This window comes from Bos grunniens, chromosome 3 (genome assembly GCF_055505025.1).
Source record: "Bos grunniens cultivar Pamir isolate PY7600 chromosome 3, Bosgru_T2T1.0, whole genome shotgun sequence".
NCBI classification, from domain to species: Eukaryota; Metazoa; Chordata; class Mammalia; order Artiodactyla; family Bovidae; genus Bos; species Bos grunniens.
Window position 1 is genome coordinate 39584486 of NC_141167.1, and position 26419 is coordinate 39610904.

A 26419-nucleotide genomic window follows, 5' to 3' on the forward strand; every position below is an offset into this window, starting at 1 on the left:
GTGTAAGTCTTTGTCTGAAGGGAGAGCTTAGCTCTGAAGCCAAGAACATAGTTTCCTGCCTGTTTCCATTGTTAAAAACTCTAGAAAAAATGGTACTGTTGAAGCTATTTGCAGGACAGGCCTGAGATGAAGACACAGAGAAAGGACTTGTGGACCCAGGGGGGAAAGAGAGGGTGGGACAAACTGAGAGAGTAGCATTGGAATATAGGCATTACTATATGTAAAATAGATAGCTAGTGCGAAGTTGCTGTATAGCCCAGGACGCTCAGCCCAGGACTCTATGATGACCGAGAGGGCTGGGTGGGGCATCAGATCAGATCAGTCGCTCAGTCGTGTCCGACTCTTTTCGAACCCATGAATCGCAGCACGCCAGGCCTCCCTGTCCATCACCAACTCCCAGAGTTCACTCAGACTCACGTCCATCGAGTCAGTGAGGAAGTTTCAAGAGGGAGGGGGTGTATGTATACTCATGGCTGATTCACGTTGTTGTATGGCAGAATCCAACACAACATTGTAAAGCAATTACCCTCCAATTAAAAATAAATTAAAAAACTCTTCCTGGAGTCTTGGGCTGAAAGTAAGATATGACAACTGGTTTCCCAAAGAAGCATTTCCTGAGGTATGCATTATGGAATCCTAGTCTTTGACATATATGGGAACACAGATCCTGTGACTAAATAAATTTGGGAACCACTACTTATATCAGTCTCTCCTAGAGTCACAAGGCATGTGAGCAGGCAAGAAGTCCTGAAAGTAAGAAACCTTGAAGAACTTTGTTTTGCTCACTTGTTTCCCCAAATTATTTGGCCCAGTTAGTTTCTCAAGGCATACCTAGAAAGAAGGCATACAGATGGCCAAAAAACACATGAAAAGATGCTCAACATCACTAATTCTTAGAGCAATGCAAATCAAAACTACACTGAGCTATCACCTCCCACCAGTCAGAGTGGCCATCATCACCCCAGCATTGCCTGACTTTCACTCTGACCTTTGCAGGCTTTGGGCACAGCTAGCGGTATTGTCAGAAGCCCTTACAGATCCTGCTGGGGGAAGTCCATTCAGGCTTCCTCTCCTGCCTCATAGAGACCCACCCCCTGTCACTTGTTCTTCTTCCTGTCTTTCTGACCCCCGTGGTTCCAGAGACCCCAGCTCCTGACTCTGAGGTCAGGCCACTCTTGTGAGGGAGCTTGAGGATGCGTGTCTGTGGATCTGGCTCCAGACGCTCGGTGGGACCCAGCTGCAACATCTTCCATCACTCCTCTCCCCACAGGCTGATGCAGAGGTGCTTCCGAAAGAAGTATCACCATAGCTGATTCCAAATCCATCTTTTTGGGAAATCTTAAGTCTTGGTCTTACATGGAGACCTAGGCATTCTAATGATCTTAACTGGCAGGGTGAGGTAATTATTATTATCACAGTTATTATTATTTTATTACTATTATTATATTACAGTTATTATTATTAGCAATTATTGAGTGGCTGCGATGTGCTCCTTGCTGTATTTGGGATATGTGGAATGCACTCAGACCGCTGAACACCAGCTGATCCCTGTTTTTCTAAATAATCCTTTCTTAAAGGTCACTGAGAAATCAACTGACTTTTTTCCCCTCCTTCTTTCCTCCTTTCCTTCCTCTTAGGTCATCAAATATGTACATGCCAATCGAGGATGTAGTGGTGAGCAAGGAAGGACGTGGTCTCCATCTTTGAGGAAGCTCAGTTTGGGGAGGGAGAAAGAAGGACAATTACAGTTCAGTGAAGGAGGCCTGGGGCTAGGGGAGAAGAAAGGCATGGAGGGAAGGGTGACGTCGCCAGGAAGCAGACACAGGTTGATCCTGACCTAGCTTCCCACCCGCCCCCCGCCCAGGAATGCTGCTAAGCTACTAAGTCACTTCAGTCGTGTCCGACTCTGCGACCACATAGATGGCAGCTCACCAGGCTCCACCGTCCCTGGGATTCTCCAGGCAAGAACACTGGAGTGGGTTGCCATTTCCTTCTCCAATGCATGAAAGTGAAAACTGGAAGTGAAGTCACTCAGTTGTGTCCGACTCTTCGCGACCCCATGGACTGCAGCCCCCCAGGCTCCTCCGTCCATGGGATTTTCCAGGCAAGGGTACTGGAGTGGGGTGCCATTGCCTTCTCCCCTGCAAGGAATAAGTTACATCTATTCAAGAGCAGGACATCCTAGAACACGAGGGTGAGGTTTAAGCACCCACCTGCACCCCAGAGACCAAGACAGAGGGCATGAGAAGGTAAGAGAAGCGAGGACACGTTGGCCACATTGTACCTCCCCCAGCACAAGGATTGCTCTCCCCTGAGACTCCGGTCTTCCAGTAGGAAATGGGAAACCAGGGCAGCAGCCCTCCCAGCACTGTGGGTCATTGACATTGTGAGAGCCCCTGTTCTGATCTCACACCAGTGGAGACTGCAGGGGTGTCTGCGGGGCTCAGCCACTGTCCGCATCCTGTGCTCTGAGTAAATCCACTTGTGCCCCCACACTGCGGTCAACTCTGGTTGCAATGACTGCAGCCTACGGGGACCTTGTGGATAGATTCTTTCCCATTCCTAATCCTCTGATTTTTCATTAAGTAAACAACAGCTGAGTTCAGATTTCAAAGTGACTCTATCTCTGAAGTCTCTGGTTTTGAAGTCCCTGCTCTGTTAAACTATCTTCCAAATTTGAGAAGCTTGGTGGTTCCAAATTCTGGTCTCTGGACTGTCATATGTTTGTTTAGAAGTTCTAATTAGCATGCATCAATTTAGACTACTTCGGTCTCCCTGAAAATGATTTTGATAAATAATAGGTCTTGCTTGTTAGGTAGGCTCCTGGCCACACCAAAAAGCCCCAGGTTAATCAGCCCCATCGTGTTTACTTATTTTCAAAGATTTCTTACCTTTTATTGAATGCCAGGCACGATGTTAAGAGCTTTACATGGACTGGTTCATTTATCCTTTTGAAGAATGATATAAGGTATTTATTCTTATTATACAGATGAAGAAACCAAGGCCCAGAGAAGTTAAGAAACTACCAAAGTCACACAACTAGGAAATAGTGAAATACAAATTGAAATTAAGGTCTTTGATCTTATCTACCTTAACTACCTTTGATCTTAACTCTTAATTCTTAAGACACATGAAACCCTCCTGGTAATATGTTTACAGACTCTCTGAGCTGACCCATTTGAGAGACAACATTGGTTTTCAAATTAAAATCTTCGTATGCATATTAAAAATCATTCCTATCTCTGTATTTATGTTTTATAAGGGACTATCATGTCTTATATGTAATGTCATCCATCCATCCATTCCTTCACCTGCCCATTAGCTCATCTTTCCATCCTTCCCTTCCTTTAACCATCCACCTTCTGACCCACCTGTTCATCCACTCATCCACCTACCCACTTACTCATCTACGTACCCCTCCATCCATCCATCCATCCATCTACCCATCTATCCATCCATTCAACCTACAGCTTTCCACATAGCAGACTCTATTCTAGATGCTGAACACCCCCTGACACATCACCTCCATGTCGTTTCCCATGCTCAAAGTGACTTCCCTCTTCCTCTCAGCCCATCCAAATGCAGCCCAGCTCTCATAACCAATTCAAATCCTTCATTTCCCTTAAAGGCTGCACTCACTACACTCATCCACATAAACTCAGTCTAACTTTCAATTGCATCTGATATCAAAGAACACAAGACCTAGAATTTGACAGACATGGACTGAAATCCCAGCTCTGCCCCTGCCATAGCTATGGAACCAAATTGTTCTTTTGGAGCCTCTGGCTTTCTTGTTTGTGAAATGGAAATAATGATAATAAGAATAGTAATAATGATAATATCTACCTCATAAGTTTGTTGGATGATTAACTGAGAAACTGAATGTAAATTATATAGTATTGGTCATAGCAAACACCCTCTTCCAACAACACAAGAGAAGACTCTACACATGGACATCACCAGATTGTCAACACCGAAATCAGATTGATTATGGTTCTTTGCAGCCAAAGATGGAGAAGCTCTATACAGTCAACAAAAACAAGACCAGGAGCTGACTGTGGCTCAGATCATGAACTCCTTATTACCAAATTCAGACTTAAATTGAGGAAAGTAGGAAAAACTACTAGATCATTCAGGTATGACCTAAATCAAATCCCTTATGATTATACAGTGGAAGTGAGAAATAGATTTAAGGGCCTAGATCTGATAGAGTGCCTGATGAACTATGGACTGAGGTTCGTGACATTGTACAGGAGACAGGGATCAAGACCATCCCCATGGAAAAGAAATGCAAAAAAGCAAAATGGCTGTCTGGAGAGGCCATACAAATAGCTGTGAAAAGAAGAGAAGCGAAAAGCAAAGGAGAAAAGGAAAGATATAAGCATCTGAATGCAGAGTTCCAAAGAATAGCAAGAAGAGATAAGAAAGCCTTTCTCAGCCATCAGAGCAAAGAAATAGAGGAAAACAACAGAATGGGAAAGACTAGAGATCTCTTCAAGAAAATTAGAGATACCAAGGGAACATTTCATGCAAAGATGGGCTCAATAAAGGACAGAAATGGTATGGACCTAACAGAATCAGAAGATATTAAGAAGAGGTGGCAAGAATACACAGAAGAACTGTACAAAAAAATCTTCACGACCCAGATAATCACAATGGTATGATCACTCATCTAGAGCCAGACATCCTGGAATGTGAAGTCAAGTGGGCCTTAGAAAGCATCACTACGAACAAAGCTAGTGGAGGTGATGGAATTCCAGTTGAGCTCTTTCAAATCCTAAAAGATGATGCTGTGAAAGTGCTGCACTCAATATGCAGCAAATTTGGAAAACTCAGCAGTGGCCACAGGACTGGAAAAGGTCAGTTTTCATTCCAATCCCAAAGAAAGGCAATGCCAAAGAATGCTCAAACTACCACACAATTGCACTCATCTCACATGCTAGTAAAGTAATGCTCAAAATTCTCCAAGCCAGGGTTCAGCAATACGTGAACCGTGAACTTCCAGATGTTCAAGCTGGTTTTAGAAAAGGCAGAGGAACCAGAGATCAAATTGCCAACATCCGCTGGATCATGGAAAAAACAAGAGTTCCAGAAAAACATCTATTTCTGCTTTATTGACTATGCCAAAGCCTTTGACTGTGTGGATCACAATAAACTGTGGGAAATTCTGAAAGAGATGGGAATACCAGACCACCTGACCTGCCTCTTGAGAAACCTGTATGCAGGTCAGGAAGCAACAGTTAGAACTGGACATGGGAGGGAGGAGCTAAGATGGCAGAGGAGTAGGACGGGGAGAACACTTTCTCCCCCACAAATTCATCAAAAGAACATTTAAACACCGAGTAAATTCCACAAAACAACTTCTGAATGCCGGCAGAGGACATCAGGCACCCAGAAAAGCAACCCAAGTCTTCAAAAGGAGGTATGAAAAAATATAAAAGACAAAAAAAGAGACAAAAGAGGGAGGGACGGAGTTCCGTCCCGGGAAAGGAGTCTTAAAAAGAGAGAAGTTTCCAAGCACCAGGAAACCTTCTCACTGCCGAATCTGTGCTGAGCCTTGGAAGCACAGAGGGCAACATAACAGGGAGGAAAAATAAATAAACAATTAAAACCCACACATTGCGAGCCCTACGGTAACTCCCCCGGTGGAGAAGCAGCGCAGACGCCTGCATCCACCATTAGCAAGTGGGGGCTGGGCAGGGAGGCGCGGCACGGGCTGCATCGCAAGGATCTGGCCTGAATACCCCGAGCGCTATCTGAACGAAATAATTTGGGCTAGCAAACCAGACTGTGGGATATCTACCACGTGAAAAGCCAGCCCTAACCTAAGACACCGCCCGGCCCACGCACGGAACAAAGGACTGAACAGAGATAGCCGGCAGCAGACCATCCCCCTCTGGTGATAGGCAGCCAGAGCCGGAAGGGGACAATCGCAGCCCCAGAGAGACATTATCTATAAAACTGTAAGCAGGCTTCTTTGCTAACTAAAACTTCTTGGGGGTCTGGATGGTCAACATCTGCCTGAGAAGGTGCGTCGGTGCACACCTAGATAACCGAGCGGCGGGGAGGCGATAAGTCGCAGCAATCGCACACGCCAAACACCTCATCACCTGAGCTGCTCGGATCTGGGGATCTGGGAAAGGCACAAAACGCAGGTCCAACCGAGAGTCTGTGCCTCTGAGGACTACCGAAGTGCCTGAACCTGAGCGGCTTGGACCTGGGAAGTGCAGGCAGCCCAGGGCCGGCCACAGATGGTTCCCAGCGGAGCAACCTAGAGCCTGAGCAGCGTGGGCAGGGAGGCTACACGCGCCGTGAACGGGGGGCAGACCCAGTGTGGCTGAGGCACTGCGAGCACACGCCAGTGTTATTTGTTTGCAGCATCCCTCCCTACCTCCCATCAGCACGACTGAACAAGTGAGCCTAAAAAAAAAAAAAAGTGTCCTCCACCGTCCCCTTTGTGTCAAGGCGGAAACCAGACACTGAAGAGACCAGCAAACAGAAGAAGCTATAACAGAGGGAACCGCCTTGGAAGCTACAAATAGATTAAAACCCTGAGGTTAGTACCAACTACATAGGAAGGGGCCTATAGATCTTGAGAAATATAAGTCGGACCAAGGAACTAGCCAAAAATGAACTGAACCCGCAATATGCACAACAAAACCAGAGAAAGTCCTAGATATATTTTTACTATTTTTACGATCATTCTTTCTTTCTATTTTTATTAAAAAATTTTTTTAAGTCTTCTATTATTCCTTTAATTTTCACTTTTATAACCAATTACTTTGCAAAAAAAAAAAAAGAAGACCCCATTTTTTTAAAGCAAACTTCATATATATTTTTTTTATAATTTTTTTGACCTTTTTTTTTTTCTTCTTTTCTTTAACATTGTATTTTTGAAATTCCAAACTCTACTCTAGATTTTTAATTTTAGCTTTTTGGTATTTGTTATCAATTTTGTACCTATAGTTTTTTTTTTTTTTAATAATTTCTGTGACCCTATTTTTTTTTCTTTTTCTCTGTTTCTTTCTCTTCTTCTTTTAAATAACCTTGTATATCTGAAACTCCAAACTCTACTCTAGATTTTTAATTTATGCTTTTTGGTGTTTGTTATCAATTTTGTACCTGTATTTTCTTTATAATTTATGCGACTTTGTTTGTTCTTGTTTGTTTTTTTCTCTCTCTCTCTCTTTTTCTTCTTCTTTTTTTAACATTGTATCTTTGAAATTCCAAACTCTACTCTAGATTTTTAATTTTTCCTTTTATGTATTTGTTACCAATTTTGTACCTTTAAGAACCCAATCTTCAGGACCCATTTTTCACTAGAGAGCGAGATTACTGGCTTAACTGTTCTCTCTCCCTTTGGACTCTCCCCTTTCTCCACCAGGTCGCCTGTGTCTCCTCCCTAACCCCTCTCTACTCTACCCAACTCTGTGAATTTCTGTGTGTTCCAGACAGTGGAGAACACTTAGGGAACTGATTACTGGCTAGATCTGTCTCTCTCCTTTTCATTCCCCCCTTTTATCCTCCTGGCCACCTCTGTCACCTTCCTCCTTCTTCTCTTCTCTGTATAACTCCGTGAACAACTCTGAGCGGTCCAGTTGTGGAGTGCACATAGGAGGAGATTACTGGACAGCCCACTCTCTCCTCTATTGATTCCACCTCATCTCATTCGGGTCACCTCTAACTCCCTCCTCCCTCTTCTCTTCTCCATATAACACTGTGAAACTCTCTGGGTGACTCTCACGGTAGAGAAACTTTTCATCTTTAACGTAGATGTTTTATTAATGGTGCTGTATAGAAGGAGAAGCTCTGAAACTACTGTAAAAATAAGACCGATAACTGGAAGCAGGAGGCTTAAGTCCAAACCCTGACGCCAGGGAGCTCCTGACTCCAAGGAACATTAATTGACAGGAGCTCATCAAATGCCTCCATACCTACACTGAAACCAAGCACCACACAAGGGCCAACAAGTTTCAGGGCAAGACATACCAAGCAAATTCTCCAACAACAAGGAACACAGCCCTGAGCTTCAAGATACAGGCAGTTCAAAGTCACCCCAAAACCATAGACATCCCATAACTCATTACTGGACATTTCAGTGCACTCCAGAGAGAAGAAATAAAGCTCCACCCACCAGAACACCGACACAAGCTTCCCTAACCAAGAAACCTTGACAAGCCACCTGTACAAACCCATACAGAGTAAGGAAATGCCACAATAAAGAGAACTACACAAACTGCCAGAATACACAAAGGACACCCCAAACTCAGCAATTTAAACAAGATGAAGAGACAGAGGAATACCCAGCAGATAAAGGAACAGGATAAATGCCCACCAAACCAAACAAAAGAGGAAGAGATAGGGAATCTACCTGATAAAGAATTCCGAATAATGATAGTGAAATTGATCCAAAATCTTGAAATCAAAATGGAATCACAGATAAATAGCCTGGAGACAAGGATTGAGAAGATGCAAGAAAGGTTTAACAAGGACCTAGAAGAAATAAAAGAGAGTCAATATATAATGAAAAATGCAATAAATGAAATTAAAAACACTCTGGAGGCAACAAATAGTAGAATAACAGAGGCAGAAGATAGGATTAGTGAATTAGAAGATAGAATGGTAGAAATAAATGAATCAGAGAGGATAAAAGAAAAACGAATTAAAAGAAATGAGGACAATCTCAGAGACCTCCAGGACAATATTAAACGCTACAACATTCGAATCATAGGGGTCTCAGAAGAAGAAGACAAAAAGAAAGACCATGAGAAAATACTTGAAGAGATAATAGTTGAAAACTTCCCTAAAATGGGGAAGGAAATAATCACCCAAGTCCAAGAAACCCAGAGAGTCCCAAACAGGATAAACCCAAGGCGAAACACCCCAAGACACATATTAATCAAATTAACAAAGATCAAACACAAAGAACAAATATTAAAAGCAGCAAGGGAAAAACAACAAATAACACACAAGGGAATTCCCATAAGGATAACAGCTGATCTTTCAATAGAAACACTTCAAGCCAGGAGGGAATGGCAAGACATACTTAAAGTGATGAAAGAAAATAACCTACAGCCCAAATTATTGTACCCAGCAAGGATCTCATTCAAATATGAAGGAGAAATCAAAAGCTTTTCAGACAAGCAAAAGCTGAGAGAATTCAGCACCATCAAACCAGCTCTCCAACAAATACTAAAGGATATTCTCTAGACAGGAAACACAAAAACGGTGTATAAAATCGAACCCAAAACAATAAAGTAAATGGCAACGGGATCATACGTATCACGTAAATGGGTTGAATGCCCCAACCAAAAGACAAAGACTGGCTGAATGGATACAAAAACAAGACCCCTACATATGTTGTCTACAAGAGACCCACCTCAAAACAGGGGACACATACAGACTGAAAGTGAAGGGCTGGAAAAAGATTTTCCATGCAAATAGGGACCAAAAGAAAGCAGGAGTAGCAATACTCATATCAGATAAAATAGACTTTAAAACAAAGGCTGTGAAAAGAAACAAAGAAGGTCACTACGTAATGATCAAAGGATCAATCCAAGAAGAAGATATAACAATTATAAATATATATGCACCCAACACGGGAGCACCACAGTACGTAAGACAAATGCTAACAAGTATGAAAGGAGAAATTAACAATAACACAATAATAGTGGGAGACTTTAATACCCCACTTACACCTATGGATAGATCAACTAAACAGAAAATTAACAAGGAAACACAAACTTTAAACGATACAATAGACCAGTTAGACCTAATTGATATCTATAGGTCATTTCATCCCAAAACAATGAATTTCACCTTTTTCTCAAGCGCACATGGAACCTTCTCCAGGATAGATCACATCCTGGGCCATAAAGCTAGCCTTGGTAAATTCAAAAAAATAGAAATCATTCCAAGCATTTTTTCTGACCACAATGCAGTAAGATTAGATCTCAATTACAGGAGAAAAACTATTAAAAATTCCAACATATGGAGGCTGAACAACACGCTGCTGAATAACCAACAAATCACAGAAGAAATCAAAAAAGAAATCAAAATTTGCATAGAAACGAATGAAAATGAAAACACGACAACCCAAAACCTGTGGGACACGGTAAAAGCAGTCCTAAGGGGAAAGTTCATAGCAATACAGGCACACCTCAAGAAACAAGAAAAAAGTCAAACAAATAACCTAACTCTACACCTAAAGCAACTAGAAAAGGAAGAAATGAAGAACCCCAGGGTTAGTAGAAGGAAAGAAATCTTAAAAATTAGAGCAGAAATAAATGCAAAAGAAACAAAAGAGACCATAGCAAAAATCAACAAAACCAAAAGCTGGTTCTTTGAAAGGATAAATAAAATTGACAAACCATTAGCCAGACTCATCAAGAAACAAAGGGAGAAAAATCAAATCAACAAAATTAGAAACGAAAATGGAGAGATCACAACAGACAACACAGAAATACAAAGGATCATAAGAGACTACTATCAACAATTATATGCCAATAAAATGGACAACGTGGAAGAAATGGACAAATTCTTAGAAAAGTACAACTTTCCAAAACTGGACCAGGAAGAAATAGAAAATCTTAACAGACCCATCACAAGCATGGAAATTGAAACTGTAATCAAAAATCTTCCAGCAAACAAAAGCCCAGGTCCAGACGGCTTCACAGCTGAATTCTACCAAAAACTTAGAGAAGAGCTAACACCTATCCTGCTCAAACTCTTCCAGAAAATTGCAGAGGAAGGTAAACTTCCAAACTCATTCTATGAGGCCACCATCACCCTAATACCAAAACCTGACAAAGATCCCACAAAAAAAGAAAACTACAGGCCAATATCACTGATGAACATAGATGCAAAAATCCTTAACAAAATTCTAGCAATCAGAATCCAACAACACATTAAAAAGATCATACACCATGATCAAGTGGGCTTTATCCCAGGGATGCAAGGATTCTTCAATATCCGCAAATCAATCAATGTAATACACCACATTAACAAATTGAAAAATAAAAACCATATGATTATCTCAATAGATGCAGAGAAAGCCTTTGACAAAATTCAACATCCATTTATGATAAAAACCCTCCAGAAAGCAGGAATAGAAGGAACATACCTTAACATAATAAAAGCTATATATGACAAACCCACTGCAAACATTATCCTCAATGGTGAAAAATTGAAAGCATTTCCTCTAAAGTCAGGAACAAGACAAGGGTGCCCACTTTCACCATTACTATTCAACATAGTTTTGGAAGTTTTGGCCACAACAATCAGAGCAGAAAAAGAAATAAAAGGAATCCAAATTGGAAAAGAAGAAGTAAAACTCTCACTATTTGCAGATGACATGATCCTCTACATAGAAAACCCTAAAGAGTCCACCAGAAAATTACTAGAAATAATCAATGACTACAGTAAAGTTGCAGGATATAAAATCAACACACAGAAATCCCTGGCATTCCTATACACTAATAATGAGAAAACAGAAAGAGAAATTAAGGAAACAATTCCATTCACCATTGCAACGGAAAGAATAAAATACTTAGGAATATATCTACCTAAAGAAACTAAAGACCTATATATAGAAAACTATAAAACACTGGTGAAAGAAATCAAAGAGGACACTAACAGATGGAGAAATATACCATGTTGATGGATTGGAAGAATCAATATAGTGAAAATGAGTATACTACCCAAAGCAATTTATAGATTCAAAGCAATCCCTATCAAGCTACCAACAGTATTCTTCACAGAGCTAGAACAAATAATTTCACAATTTGTATGGAAATACAAAAAACCTCAAATAGCCAAAGCGATCTTGAGAAAGAAGAATGGAACTGGAGGAATCAACCTACCTGACTTCAGGCTCTACTACAAAGCCACAGTTATCAAGACAGTATGGTACTGGCACAAAGACAGAAATATTGATCAATGGAATAAAATAGAAAGCCCAGAGATAAATCCACGCACATATGGACACCTTATCTTCGACAAAGGAGGCAAGAATATACAATGGATTAAAGACAATCTCTTTAACAAGTGGTGCTGGGAAATCTGGTCAACCACTTGTAAAAGAATGAAACTAGAACACTTTCTAACACCATACACAAAAATAAACTCAAAATGGATTAAAGATCTAAACCTAAGACCAGAAACTATAAAACTCCTAGAGGAGAACATAGGCAAAACACTCTCCGACATACATCACAGCAGGATCCTCTATGACCCACCTCCCAGAATATTGGAAATAAAAGCAAAAATAAACAAATGGGACCTAATTAACCTTAAAAGCTTCTGCACATCAAAGGAAACTATTAGCAAGGTGAAAAGACAGCCTTCAGAATGGGAGAAAATAATAGCAAATGAAGCAACTGACAAACAACTAATCTCAAAAATATACAAGCAACTCCTACAGCTCAACTCCAGAAAAATAAACGACCCAATCAAAAAATGGGCCAAAGAACTAAATAGACATTTCTCCAAAGAAGACATACAGATGGCTAACAAACACATGAAAAGATGCTCAACATCACTCATTATCAGAGAAATGCAAATCAAAACCACTATGAGGTACCATTTCACACCAGTCAGAATGGCTGCGATCCAAAAGTCTACAAATAATAAATGCTGGAGAGGGTGTGGAGAAAAGGGAACCCTCTTACACTGTTGGTGGGAATGCAAACTAGTACAGCCACTATGGAGAACAGTGTGGAGATTCCTTAAAAAACTGGAAATAGAACTGCCTTATGATCCAGCAACCCCACTGCTGGGCATACACACTGAGGAAACCAGAAGGGAAAGAGACACGTGTACCCCAATGTTCATCGCAGCACTGTTTATAATAGCCAAGACATGGAAGCAACCTAGATGTCCATCAGCAGATGAATGGATAAGAAAGCTGTGGTACATATACACAATGGAGTATTACTCAGCCATTAAAAAGAATACATTTGAATCAGTTCTAATGAGGTGGATGAAACTGGAGCCTATTATACAGAGTGAAGTAAGCCAGAAGGAAAAACATAAATACAGTATACTAACGCACATATATGGAATTTAGAAAGATGGTAACAATAACCCGGTGTACTAGACAGCAAAAGAGACACTGATGTATAGAACAGTCTTATGGACTCTGTGGGAGAGGGAGAGGGTGGGAAGATTTGGGAGAATGGCAATGAAACATGTAAAATATCATGTAGGAAATGAGTTGCCAGTCCAGGTTCGATGCATGATGCTGGATGCTTGGGGCTGGTGCACTGGGACAGCCCAGAGGGATGGTATGGGGAGGGAGGAGGGAGGAGGGTTCGGGATGGGGAACACATGTATACCTGTGGCGGATTCATTTTGATATTTGGCAAAACTAATACAATTATGTAAAGTTTAAAAATAAAATAAAATTGGAAGAATAAAAAAAAGAAACAAAAGAGACCATAGCAAAAATGAACAAAGCCAAAAGCTGGTTCTTTGAAAGGATAAATAAAATTGACAAACCATTAGCCAGACTCATCAAGAAACAAAGGGAGAAAAATCAAATCAATAAAATTAGAAATGAAAATGGAGAGATCACAACAGACAACACAGAAATACAAAGGATCATAAGAGACTACTATCAACAATTATATGCCAATAAAATGGACAACGTGGAAGAAATGGACAAATTCTTAGAAAAGTACAACTTTCCAAAACTGGACCAGGAAGAAATAGAAAATCTTAACAGACCCATCACAAGCATGGAAATTGAAACTGTAATCAAAAATCTTCCAGCAAACAAAAGCCCAGGTCCAGACGGCTTCACAGCTGAATTCTACCAAAAACTTAGAGAAGAGCTAACACCTATCCTGCTCAAACTCTTCCAGAAAATTGCAGAGGAAGGTAAACTTCCAAACTCATTCTATGAGGCCACCATCACCCTAATACCAAAACCTGACAAAGATCCCACAAAAAAAGAAAACTACAGGCCAATATCACTGATGAACATAGATGCAAAAATCCTTAACAAAATTCTAGCAATCAGAATCCAACAACACATTAAAAAGATCATACACCATGACCAAGTGGGCTTTATCCCAGGGATGCAAGGATTCTTCAATATCCACAAATCAATCAATGTAATACACCACATTAACAAATTGAAAAATAAAAACCATATGATTATCTCAATAGATGCAGAGAAAGCCTTTGACAAAATTCAACATCCATTTATGATAAAAACTCTCCAGAAAGCAGGAATAGAAGGAACATACCTCAACATAATAAAAGCTATATATGACAAACCCACTGCAAACATTATCCTCAATGGTGAAAAATTGAAAGCATTTCCTCTAAAGTCAGGAACAAGACAAGGGTGCCCACTTTCACCATTACTATTCAACATAGTTTTGGAAGTTTTGGCCACAACAATCAGAGCAGAAAAAGAAATAAAAGGAATCCAAATTGGAAAAGAAGAAGTAAAACTCTCACTGTTTGCAGATGACATGATCCTCTACATAGAAAACCCTAAAGACTCCACCAGAAAATTACTAGAACTAATCAATGATTATAGTAAAGTTGCAGGATATAAAATCAACACACAGAAATCCCTGGCATTCCTATACACTAATAATGAGAAAACAGAAAGACAAATTAAGGAAACAATTCCATTCACCATTGCAATGGAAAGAATAAAATACTTAGGAATATATCTACCTAAAGAAACTAAAGACCTATATATAGAAAACTATAAAACACTGGTGAAAGAAATCAAAGAGGACACTAATAGATGGAGAAATATACCATGTTGATGGATTGGAAGAATCAATATAGTGAAAATGAGTATACTACCCAAAGCAATTTATAGATTCAATGCAATCCCCATCAAGCTACCAATGGTATTCTTCACAGAGCTAGAACAAATAATTTCACAATTTGTATGGAAATACAAAAAACCTCAAATAGCCAAAGCTATCTTGAGAAAGAAGAATGGAACTGGAGGAATCAACCAACCTGACTTCAGGCTCTATTACAAAGCCACAGTTATCAAGACAGTATGGTACTGGCACAAAGACAGAAATATTGATCAATGGAACAAAATAGAAAGCCCAGAGATAAATCCAGGCACATATGGACACCTTATCTTTGACAAAGGAGGCAAGAATATACAATGGATTAAAGACAATCTCTTTAACAAGTGGTGCTGGGAAAACTGGTCAACCACTTGTAAAAGAATGAAACTAGAACACTTTCTAACACCGTACACAAAAATAAACTCAAAATGGATTAAAGATCTCAACGTAAGACCAGAAACTATAAAACTCCTAGAGGAGAACATAGGCAAAACACTCTCCGACATACATCACAGCAGGATCCTCTATGACCCACCTCCCAGAATATTGGAAATAAAAGCAAAAATAAACAAATGGGACCTAATTAAACTTAAAAGCTTCTGCACAACAAAGGAAACTATTAGCAAGGTGAAAAGACAGCCTTCAGAATGGGAGAAAATAATAGCAAATGAAGCAACTGACAAACAACTAATCTCAAAAATATACAAGCAACTCCTACAGCTCAATTCCAGAAAAATAAATGACCCAATCAAAAAATGGGCCAAAGAACTAAATAGACATTTCTCCAAAGAAGACATACAGATGGCTAACAAACACATGAGAAGATGCTCAACATCACTCATTATCAGAGAAATGCAAATCAAAACCACTATGAGGTACCATTTCACACCAGTCAGAATGGCTGTAATCCAAAAGTCTATGAGCAATAAATGCTGGAGAGGGTGTGGAGAAAAGGGAACCCTTTTACACTGTTGGTGGGAATGCAAACTAGTACAGCCACTATGGAGAACAGTGTGGAGATTCCTTAAAAAACTGGAAATAGAACTGCCTTATGATCCAGCAATCCCACTGTTGGGCATACACACTGAGGAAACCAGAAGGGAAAGAGACACATGTACCCCAATGTTCATCGCAGCACTGTTTATAATAGCCAGGACATGGAAGCAACCTAGATGTCCATCAGCAGATGAACGGATAAGAAAGCTGTGGTACATATACACAATGGAGTATTACTCAGCCATTAAAAAGAATACATTTGAATCAGTTCTAATGAGGTGGATGAAACTGGAACCTATTATACAGAGTGAAGTAAGCCAGAAAGAAAAATACCAATACAGTATACTAATGCATATATATGGAATTTAGAAAGATGATAACAATAACCCTGTGTATGAGACAGAAATAGAGACACTGATGTATAGATCAGTCTTCTGGACTCTGTGGGAGAGGGAGAGGGTGGGGAGATTTGGGAGAATAGCATTGAAACATGTATAATATCATGTATGAAACGAGTCGCCAGTCCAGGGAGGGAGGAGGGAGGCGGGTTCAGGATGGGGAGCACGGGTATACCTGTGGCAGATTCATTTCGATGCTTGGCAAAACTAATACAATATTGTAAAGTTTAAAAATAAAATTAAAATTAAAAAAAAAAAAAAAGAACTGGACATGGAACAACAGACTGGTTTCAAATAGGAAAAGGAGTACGTCAAGGCTGTTGTCACCCTGCTTATTTAACTTATATGCAGAGTACATCATGAGAAACACTGGGCTGGAAGAAACACAAGCTGGAATCAAGATTGCCAGGAGAAATATCAATAACCTCAGATATGCAGATGACACCACCCTTATGGCAGAAAGTGAAGAGGAACTAAAAAACCTCTTGATGAAAGTGAAAGAGGAGAGTGAAAAAGTTGGCTTAAAGCTCAACACTCAGAAAACTAAGATCATGGCATCTGGTCCCATCAGTTCATGGGAAATAGATGGGGAAACAGTGGAAACAGTGTTAGACTTTATTTTTGGGGGCTCCAAAATCACTGCAGATGGTGACTGCAGCCATGAAATTAAAAGACACTTACTCCTTGGAAGGAAAGTTATGACCAACCTAGATGTCAAATTCAAAAGCAGAGATGTTACTTTGCCAGTAAAGGTCCATCTAGTCAAGGCTATGGTTTTTCCTGTGGTCATGTATGGATGTGAGAGTTGAACTGTCAAGAAGGCTGAGCACCAAAGAATTGATGCTTTTGAATTGTGGTGTGGGAGAAGACTCTTGAGAGTCCCTTGGTCTGCAAGGAGATCCAACCAGTCCATTCTGAAGGAGATCAGCCCTGGGATTTCTTTGGAAGGAATGATGCTAAAGCTGAAACTTTTGGCCACCTCATGTGAAGAGTTGACTCATTGGAAAAGACTCTGATGCTGGGAGGGATTGGGGGCAGGAGGAGAAGGGGACGACAGAGGATGAGATGGGTGGATGGCATCACTGACTTGATGGATATGAGTCTGAGTGAATTCTGGGAGTTGGTGATGGACAGGGAGGCCTGGAGTACTGCGATTCATGGGTTCGCAAAGTGTCGGATTCGACTGAGCGACTGAACTGAACTGAACTGAACTGAATATGTTTTTTCTTCTCATAGCCACGTTGCCCCTCCCACTCCAAAAATTGGACCAATGGATTGTACTACAGCCATCAGATTCAGGCCTTCATTGAGTATAATTAATTTAATTAAATTATAATTAATTTAATTAGTTTTAAATTAGTTATTTAATGCATTTGAATCATTTCCTTGGTAAGACACCTATAAATTTCCTCCAGCACTTAGACCACATCTTGGATATCTTCAGCATCCTTCCCCTGCATGTGGTTTCATATGGTGCTAGGGGCATAGTAGATGCTCCATAAAAACTGTCAGGTCAAACTGAGTTAATGTTTCACCCACTTCTCTCAGTTGTCCATCAGGAACACTCAGGAAGTCCTCAAGAGCCTGCTGCAGGCCAGGGCTCCCATGAGCCTACTTGCACTGTAGCCCCAGCAAGACTGTTCACATCCTGGGCTTCTCTCCCTTACTGTGACTTCCAGACTGCTCCCACCCAGGGTGTGGAAGGAGTACGGACAGGGTGGAGAGGAAGGCAGCTGCAGAAGCCGTGTCCTAAGACTCAGTAACATGAAATAGGGCTCGTCTTATCTTCTGGCCCTGGAGCCACCAAACTTTTGCCAAATGGGCTCTTAATGCTGAGAGATAAGGGCGCCAAAGGGGTCTCAAAGAGTTAGACACGACTGAGCGACTAAGCACAGCACAGCACAAGGGTGCCAAGGGGAAGACAGTACAGACAGTGGGGGTGGATGGAGGTGAATGAAAGGGCAGGCCAGACTGTGGCCAGCCAGGGTGCTTATCTACACAGAGTTCCAAGATGTGACTGGACTAATTTGGCAAAATATAAACTGGTCCTGACACATATACCCTATTGATAACATTAAATAGATAATAAGTACAAACTGTAGAGCACAAATAATTCTACTTAATGCACTACGGTGACCTGAATGGGAAGAAAGTCCAAAAGGGAGGGTATAAATGTATGTGTATGGCTGATTCATTTTGCTGGACAGTAGAAATTAACATAACATTGTAAAGCAACTATACTCCAATCAGAATTAATTTTAAATAAATAAATTGGTCTTGCTACCCCTGAAAGTGAAAAGCAAACATGTTAGTCACTCAGTCGTGTCCAACTCTTTTGGACTGTAGCCCACCAGGCTCCTCTGTCCAATGGATTCCTTCCCTAGAGGATCTTCCCGACCCAGGGATCAAACCTGGGTCTCTTGCATTGTAGGCAGATTTTTTTACTGTCTGAGCCACCAGGGAAGCCCCTGCTCTCCTGGAAGGAGATGGCTTCTATCACTGGGAATGAAAAGTACTCTCTGTTAGCCCCAGCCAATCTCTGGAATTTTTGTGAAACTCACAGTTGGTCACACTCTGATGAAGTTCTAAAAACCATAGAATGAATGCGTGGTTCGTGCTCTTTACTGGGAGTGTATGACTCATTTTATCATCTGAATTTAAAAATCCTCTAAAGTGGCTCCTTAAGAAGTCTACTTTGGGAAGTCAGCAAAGAAAACTGGAGACAGAACCAGAATTCTGAAAGGTGGGAATTTTTGTCCAAGTTTTCCTCAAGGTTGATTCTGCTTCAGCCAGTCGACAAGAACTAGCAATTAAGTTGTATCTGTAAATAGTGTTTTTTCGTAGGAAATTAGTATTTATTCATAACATGTATCCATAGGAAGTCGCAAGCTTCACTTAATAACTGCTGAATAAATAATCAGAGAAGAGAGATTTGAAGGTGCAGCAAGTGACTGCTGCCTGAATGTGTCCCGGAGGGAGGGATGTGAGTTTTGTGTACACCTGGCCCTGACTGGGGTTTCCTCAGAGGCCGACTCCAAGACCAGGAAAGTGTAGACAGTTTATTTAGGGGTGGGGTTGAGTTGGGGGGAGTGAGATAGGGAAGGAAAGAAAATGAAGGGGGAATGTGTTTTCAATCACCTTACCATTGTGGAAAACTAAAGCCTGACCTGACTGGGGACTCTGGGAGTCAGTATAGAATACCTGCCTTTGGGTTCCTGTCCCAGCGGCCTGGGGAACTGGAGTATTTATACACCAACTGTCACAATTCACCAATAGAGTGCTGGCCTGTTGAAGGGTGGATTCTACGGCTTGTCTGTCCTGCCTTGTAACATGCAGAGCAGTTTTCCTCCTAAAAAGCAAACGAACAAAGAAAAAACCCTAAGGCAAAAAGATGCAAATGTTGAGTGTCTGTGGGGCTGCTCACTCTGAGATGGGAAGGCCTGAGGGGATATAGGTGGGCAAACGCAGCATCTGTCACCCTAAGGCAGGGGTTCCCAACCTCTGGGCTGCTGACCGGTACCTCCTGTCAGATTAGTGGCGGCGTTAGGTCAGAAATAAAGTTCACAATAAGAGTAATGTTCTTGAATCATCCTGAAACCAACCCTCCACCCCCAGTCCACAGAAAAATTGCCTTCCACAAGACTGGTCCATGGTGCCACAAAGGTTGGGGACCGCTGCCCTGAGATGTTGCCAGACCTCAGGCAGTGCCTGGCCATAGCTGACACTCAGTATTCTCCCACTAAATTAATGAATCCACAGCTGCACCCATTTGAGAAAGGCCACAGCAAAGGCTGAAGAGGCAACCCGCAAGTGTAGCAGGCAGTGGCAGGGCACCCAGGTGCAGTAACTTCTCCACACCTCAGGCATTTGGTACAACTATAGGAAGACTTTGATTGGAGGACTTGGTCCTCCACCGTGGTGGAGATGAAGAGAGGACTTGAAAATTCTAAAACAGCTCAAGCAGGAGGAGCAAAGGATTCCTAGGGCCAAGGTGCTTCCCACAGGTCTCCAGGAAATGCTGCCAGACCGATGTTGTGTTGTATCCTAGACCCAGAACTAGAAGTGGTCTCTGACTTAGGAACCAAATTGCTTGATGTGGGAGGCAATGTTTTATAAAATCAGAATTGGATGATGAAAGAGATACAGTGGGGGTGGGGCCAGGAGAAGCAAGGCAGTTGGGATGGAAGCCTCAAAGCTTGGGTGGCCCCGAGGAAAGGGTCTAGTCCACCACACCGACGTATTGTGACCATTGAGCGTGCTGGTTAGCTTATCTGGATTCTAAATCTAGTTTTATCACCTGTTAGCTGTTGGTTTCAGAGAAGGCAATGGCACCCCACTCCAGTACTCTTGTCTGGAAAATCCCATGGACGGAGGAGCCTGGTAGGCTGCAGTCCATGGGGTCGCGAAGAGTCGGATACTTACTGAGCCACTTCACTTTCACTTTTCACTTTCATGCATTGGAGAAGGAAATGGCAACCCACTCCAGTGTTCTTGCCTGGAAAATCCCAGGGATGGGGGAGCCTGGTGGGCTGCCATCTATGGGGTTGCACAGAGTTGGACACGACTGAAGTGACTTAGCAGCAGCAGCAGCTGTTAATTTTGGACATTTGCTAGACTCTCAGTCTAGGTCATTCATTTACATACAGAGCTAATCCCCACCTTGTGGTTCTATGAGAATAAAATGAGAGAACACAGGTAAGTGACTTTTTGCCATGTTTGCCGGAAACTGTGCTGAATATATGGCTGATGTTTCTGTCCCAGGCCCCTGTCTGTCCAGCTCTCCTCTGGATCCCCAGTAGCTCACAGAGTGACTGGCCCAGAGCAGTTGCTTGAGAAATAATGCTAATTGAAATAATCACTTGCATTCTTCCTATGTCTGTTAATTCATTAACTCTCTGCTTTCTTTCCAAGAATTGTTGAAGTTTACTTCCAGTGTCCTGAGTGTGTGAAATTTGAAAAAATTCTGCTGTTAGAACTTAAGTTGGGGACAGATTTACTGATCTTACCTTGTACAAGGCATTGTGGAAAGCAGTCTCTGTGAATAACTTTATTTAATCCTAAGTATTCCACTGAACCCTTTGGAACCCATTTCTGTAGGTCAAAATGGTTAAATATTGACAATTTCATATGCTTCTATGCTGCTGCTAAGTCGCTTCAGTTGTGTCCAACTCTGTGCGATCCCGTAGATGGCAGCCCACCAGGCTCCCCCGTCCCTGGGATTCTCCAGGCAAGAACACTGGAGTGGGTTGCCATTTCCTTCTCCAATGCATGAAAGTGAAAAGTGAAAGTGAAGTGGCTCAGTAAGTATCCGACTCTTCGTGACCCCATGGACTGCAGCCTACCAAGCTCCTCCATCCATGGGATTTTCCAGGCAAGAGTACTGGAGTGGGGTGCCATTGCCTTCTCTGATATGCTTCTATACATGGGTATTGTTATTCTTGTTCAGTAGCCCATTCGTGTCTGACTCTTGGGACTCCATGGATTGCAGCACGCCAGGCCTCTCTGTCCCTCACCATCTCCCTAAGTTTGTCCAAATTCCTGTTATTGGTGATGCCATCCAGCCATCTCATTCTCTGATGCCCTCTTCTTCTTCTGCCCTCAATCTTTCCCAGCATCAGGGACTTTTTCAATGAGTCAGCTGTTCGCATCAGATGATCAAAATACTGGAGTTTCAAGTTCAGAATCTGTCCTTCCAACCAGTATTCAGGGTTGATTTCCCTTAAAATTGACGGGTTTGATCTCCTTGCTGTCCAAGGGACTCTCAGGAGTTTTCTCCAGCACCATAGTTCAAAGGCATCAATTCTTTGGTGTTCTGCCTTCTTTATGGTCCAGTTCTCACAACCGTATGTGACCACTGGGAATACCATAGCCTTGACTTGGACCTTTGTTGGCAGAGTAATGTCTCTGCTTTTTCAACACAGATGAAAAATCAGACTTGCCTGATCCCTAGAGGACCCCTAGAGCTGAGATGAGGATCAGGTAAGGAGACTACTTAACAAACATCTTAAACTATATTGATGTTTATAAATGGACTTTCCTTGAATGTTCACTGAGTGCCTATTATGCATTGAGCAGGCGCTAGACACCCATTTTCCAAGCTGCAGAGGACTCTCCTTCTTCCTTCCTTCCTTCTCTCCCTCCTTTCCTCCTTTCTTTCCTTCCTTCCTTTTTCTCTTTCAGTTTCTGCTTCTCTTTTAACTTTGATTCCTATTGTACTAGTTACATTTTTTTCAGATGCAAATAGCAGAACAGAAACTGACTCTGGTTTCATTGAGTCAAAACAAGAGTTGATTGGAAGACTGTGTGGGCTCATAGGAGCTTCAGAAAGTCTGGAGGACCATACTTCGAACAGGCTAGAACAGGGATGGCTCCAGAGGGCCAGGAAGTCAGCCTGTTTCCTAGAGAGAACTGTGGCTGAGACAGGCTTCCTGGTGCAGACACAGCAACCCTAGGCATAGATGCCCTTCTGCCCACCACCACAATTACTACAATAAACAAATTTTAATGACCTTCCGTTTTCCACCATCCCTTCAGGAGTCCAAGCCCAGGACACGGGTGTTCAACTGTCTGATCTGGGCTTCTATGCCGTGACCATAGCTGCCAGGAGATCAGGAGGCAAGGCCCCGCCCCTCCCAGGCTGCCCCGGGAGGCATTTCCTAATAGAAAGTGGGATTGATACCGATGGCCCAACCTGCAGATGTTCACCACAGCTGTGCAGGCTAGTCTCTTTCGCCTCCCTTCCAGAAAAGGGAAAATACCTCAGCTGCCGTGTAATTACTGAGAACCTCAAGGAAAAAAGTGAAAAGTACAGCCTGTCAGTCTGAGAGTCTAATGACCACAGTTTAAACAACACCAGGCTTTTGTCTGCTCGGCTACAGGAGAAAGGGAGAAAAGAAAAAGTTTTTATCCTGATTTTAGAATCTGATGGTGAAAGTTCTGAAGTCCTTGTTAATTAAATGATTCTGTGAACGCAGTGTGACTCTCTGTAGTTTGCCATGAGCTGAGGGGCTTGTAGAAAATGTCTTTCCTTGTTCCTTCCCCCCTCCCCCTCTCCCATCCTCTCAGGCTTCCAATGTTGTGCATACATATTCATTTATTCATGAAGCACTGAGTCTTCATTGCTGTGCTTGGACTTCCTGTAGTATGGAGCGCAGGGACTACTCTTTAGTTGTGGTGCGCAGGCTTGTCATTGCAGTGGCTTTTCTTGTTGGGGAGCATGGGCTCTGGGTGCACAAGCTTCAGTAGCTGCTGCTTGCAGGCTTAGTTGCTACCTGGCATGTGGGATCTTCCAGAACCAGGGATTGAACACATGTCCCCTGCATTGGCAGGCAGATTCCCAACCACTGGAACATCAGGGAAACCCCCATACATGTTTTTTAATGAAATTTTATTGAGTACTTACTATGTCTCAAGACCTGTGCTAAGTATAGAGGGGAAAAGATGAACAAAACAGAATTCTCAGGAGCAGCCCTGAGAGAATGAGTTTGTAGATATGTGTTTGAAAAGAATGAAAGTCATTGTTAATTGTACAATCAGACCTGGAGGGTTCTGAGAATTGGGGAATGCTTTTTATTTAGATGAGTCTTCCCTGGTGGCTCAGATGGTAAAACATCTGCCTGCAATGCGGAAGACCCGGGTTCGATCCCTGGGTTGGGAAGATCTCCTGGAGAAGGAAATGGCAACCCACTCCAGTACTCTTGCCTGGAGAATCCCATGGATGGAGGAGCCTGGTAGGCTACAGTCCATGGGGTCGCAAAGAGTCGGACACGACTGAGCAACTTCACTTTTCACTTTTATTTAGATGAGTGTAACATGTCTACTTCTGGCTGGCAGATTCATAATTGAAAACAAAATATTCTTAGCTGCAAAGGCCTGTGGATGTTCTCATGGCAGGAAGCTTTCAGCCCTAACTGAACAGAGTAAATCATCTTCTATTTTTTACCAGTAGGGGGCGACAACACAGTGGATTAAAGTTGGACCTTGGGGGAGGAAATCTATAGAATACATCTAACCTCTTTATACAGAATGTGGGTATATAAAGTGTGGAAGTTGATATATATATATATGTGTATGTATGTATGTATGTATATATATATATATATATTCCCTGGTAACAACTGGTAATGAATCGGCCTGCAATGGGGCAGACCTGGGTTCGATCCCTCTGTTGGGAAGATCCCCTGGAGGAGGGCAGGGCAACCCACTCCAGTATTCTTGCCTGGAAAATCCCCATGGACAGAGGAGCCTGGAGGGCTGCAGTCCATGGGGTCGCACAGAGTCGGACATGCCTGAGCAACTGAGCACAGCACAGCAAGTGTGTGTGTGTGCGTGTGTGTGTAGAAAGCTGTTTCAAAACTTTGCAGTCTATTCTCAGGGAGTAGGTCCTTAGGTTAGCAAGGGAGGAAATTCACATAAAGAAATCAGGTCCAGTATAAAATCAATGGGCTTTAGGTTATTTAAGTTACAATTGCAAGAGTCTAGGGGACCAAAAAACCTAACAAGAGTATTCCTCAGTGTTAAGATATAGTGTATCCTTATGGCCCAGTTGATCAGAAGTATTTACAGGGCAGCTACTTGGTGGTTCTCCCTAGAAGAATGGAATTCAAAGAAGGCCACACACCTTCAAGAGAAATATAAATTTCAATATCTTTTTAATTGAGCACATGATAATGAGATTAACATTTTTTTCTGAGATCTACTTTACAAGGTTTGGAAGGTAAATGGAATCTGCAGCTGTTACTTCTGTAATAAATTTGGGCTACTGGCTTTCACAAACCTCTCTGTCTTTGAGAAAATGCAAGATGACTTCCATCCATCAATGACTTTCATCATTGAGTTGTTTTACTAATTGATCATAAACACACATGAGCTGGTGGCACTTTGTTGGGGTCCTGAGGGATATGGAGGTCACAAACACATGTTCTCTGTGCAGAGGGCACTTGTAATTCGGTTAGATAAGTAAAACATGGGAACAAATGTGCCATTTAATAACAATGGAAAGAGCCAAATGGGTGATTTGATTGGACAATTGGGGTGACAGAGGACTGTCCAGCACAGGGGATGGAGTGTGGGCCTCCTGTCAGCTGGCACCTGGCTCTTCCTGGGCTGGGATGAGCCTGGGCAAGTCCTCACGTCACTGGGAAGCCAGTGGGGCTCCAGGGACAGAATGCTGGGTTTGATTCTAGAACCAGCCCCTCAACTCTGTGGGAACTTGGACAAGTTCAGCTCTCTGAGCCTGTTTTCTCATCAGTCAAGTGGAGATTATAGTAACAGTGCCACTTATGGAGTTGTTTGTGGATAATCTAGGTAATCCATGAAAAGTATTTCATTGACTGTCTGGTATATTGTTGGCTTTTAGTATATTGATGGTACCTCAGCTTCCTTTGACTTCTCTGGTGGCTCAGACTATAAAGAGTCTGCCTGCAGTGCGAGAGACCCAGGTTTGATCCATGGGTCAGGAAGATCCCCTGGGGAAGAAAACAGCAACCCGCTCCAATACTCTTGCCTGGAAAATCCCATGGATTGAGGAGCCAGGCAGGCTATAGTCCATGGGGTCACAAAGAGCTGGACACAACTGAGAGACTTCACTCACTTCACAGCTTCCTTTTCTGAAAATGGGTGATAACAATGACCCATAATTTCATAGGGTTGTTGTAAGGATTAAGTGTAACAAAGGATATAAATTGCCCAGCACAATTCTCAGCACAGAGAAGTATTCGAGAACCACTATAGGTGTTAGGAAAGATCACTTCATGCCAGGATAGTCAGGGGAGGATTCCTGGAGGAAAAGAGTCTTGAAGAATGGATGCTCTTTGGAAAGGATACAGGATGGGACATTTAGGCAGGGGTACTGACACACAAGCAAAGCATGGATGTGGGAATGTGAAGGATGTACTCAGTAGAAGGTTCAATTTAGTTCAGTCGCTCAGTCATGTCCGACTCTTTGCGACCTCATGAATCGCAGTACTGCAGGCCTCCCTGTCCATCACCAATTCCCAGAGTTCACTGAGACTCACGTCCATCAAGTCAGTGATGCCATCCAGCCATCTCATCCTCTGTCGTCCCCTTCTCCTCCTGCCCCCAACCCCTCCCAGCATCAGAGTCTTTTCCAATGAGTCAACTCTTCTCATGAGGTGATCAAAGTACTGGAGTTTCAGCTTTAGCATCATTCCCTCCAAAGAAATCCCAGGGCTGATC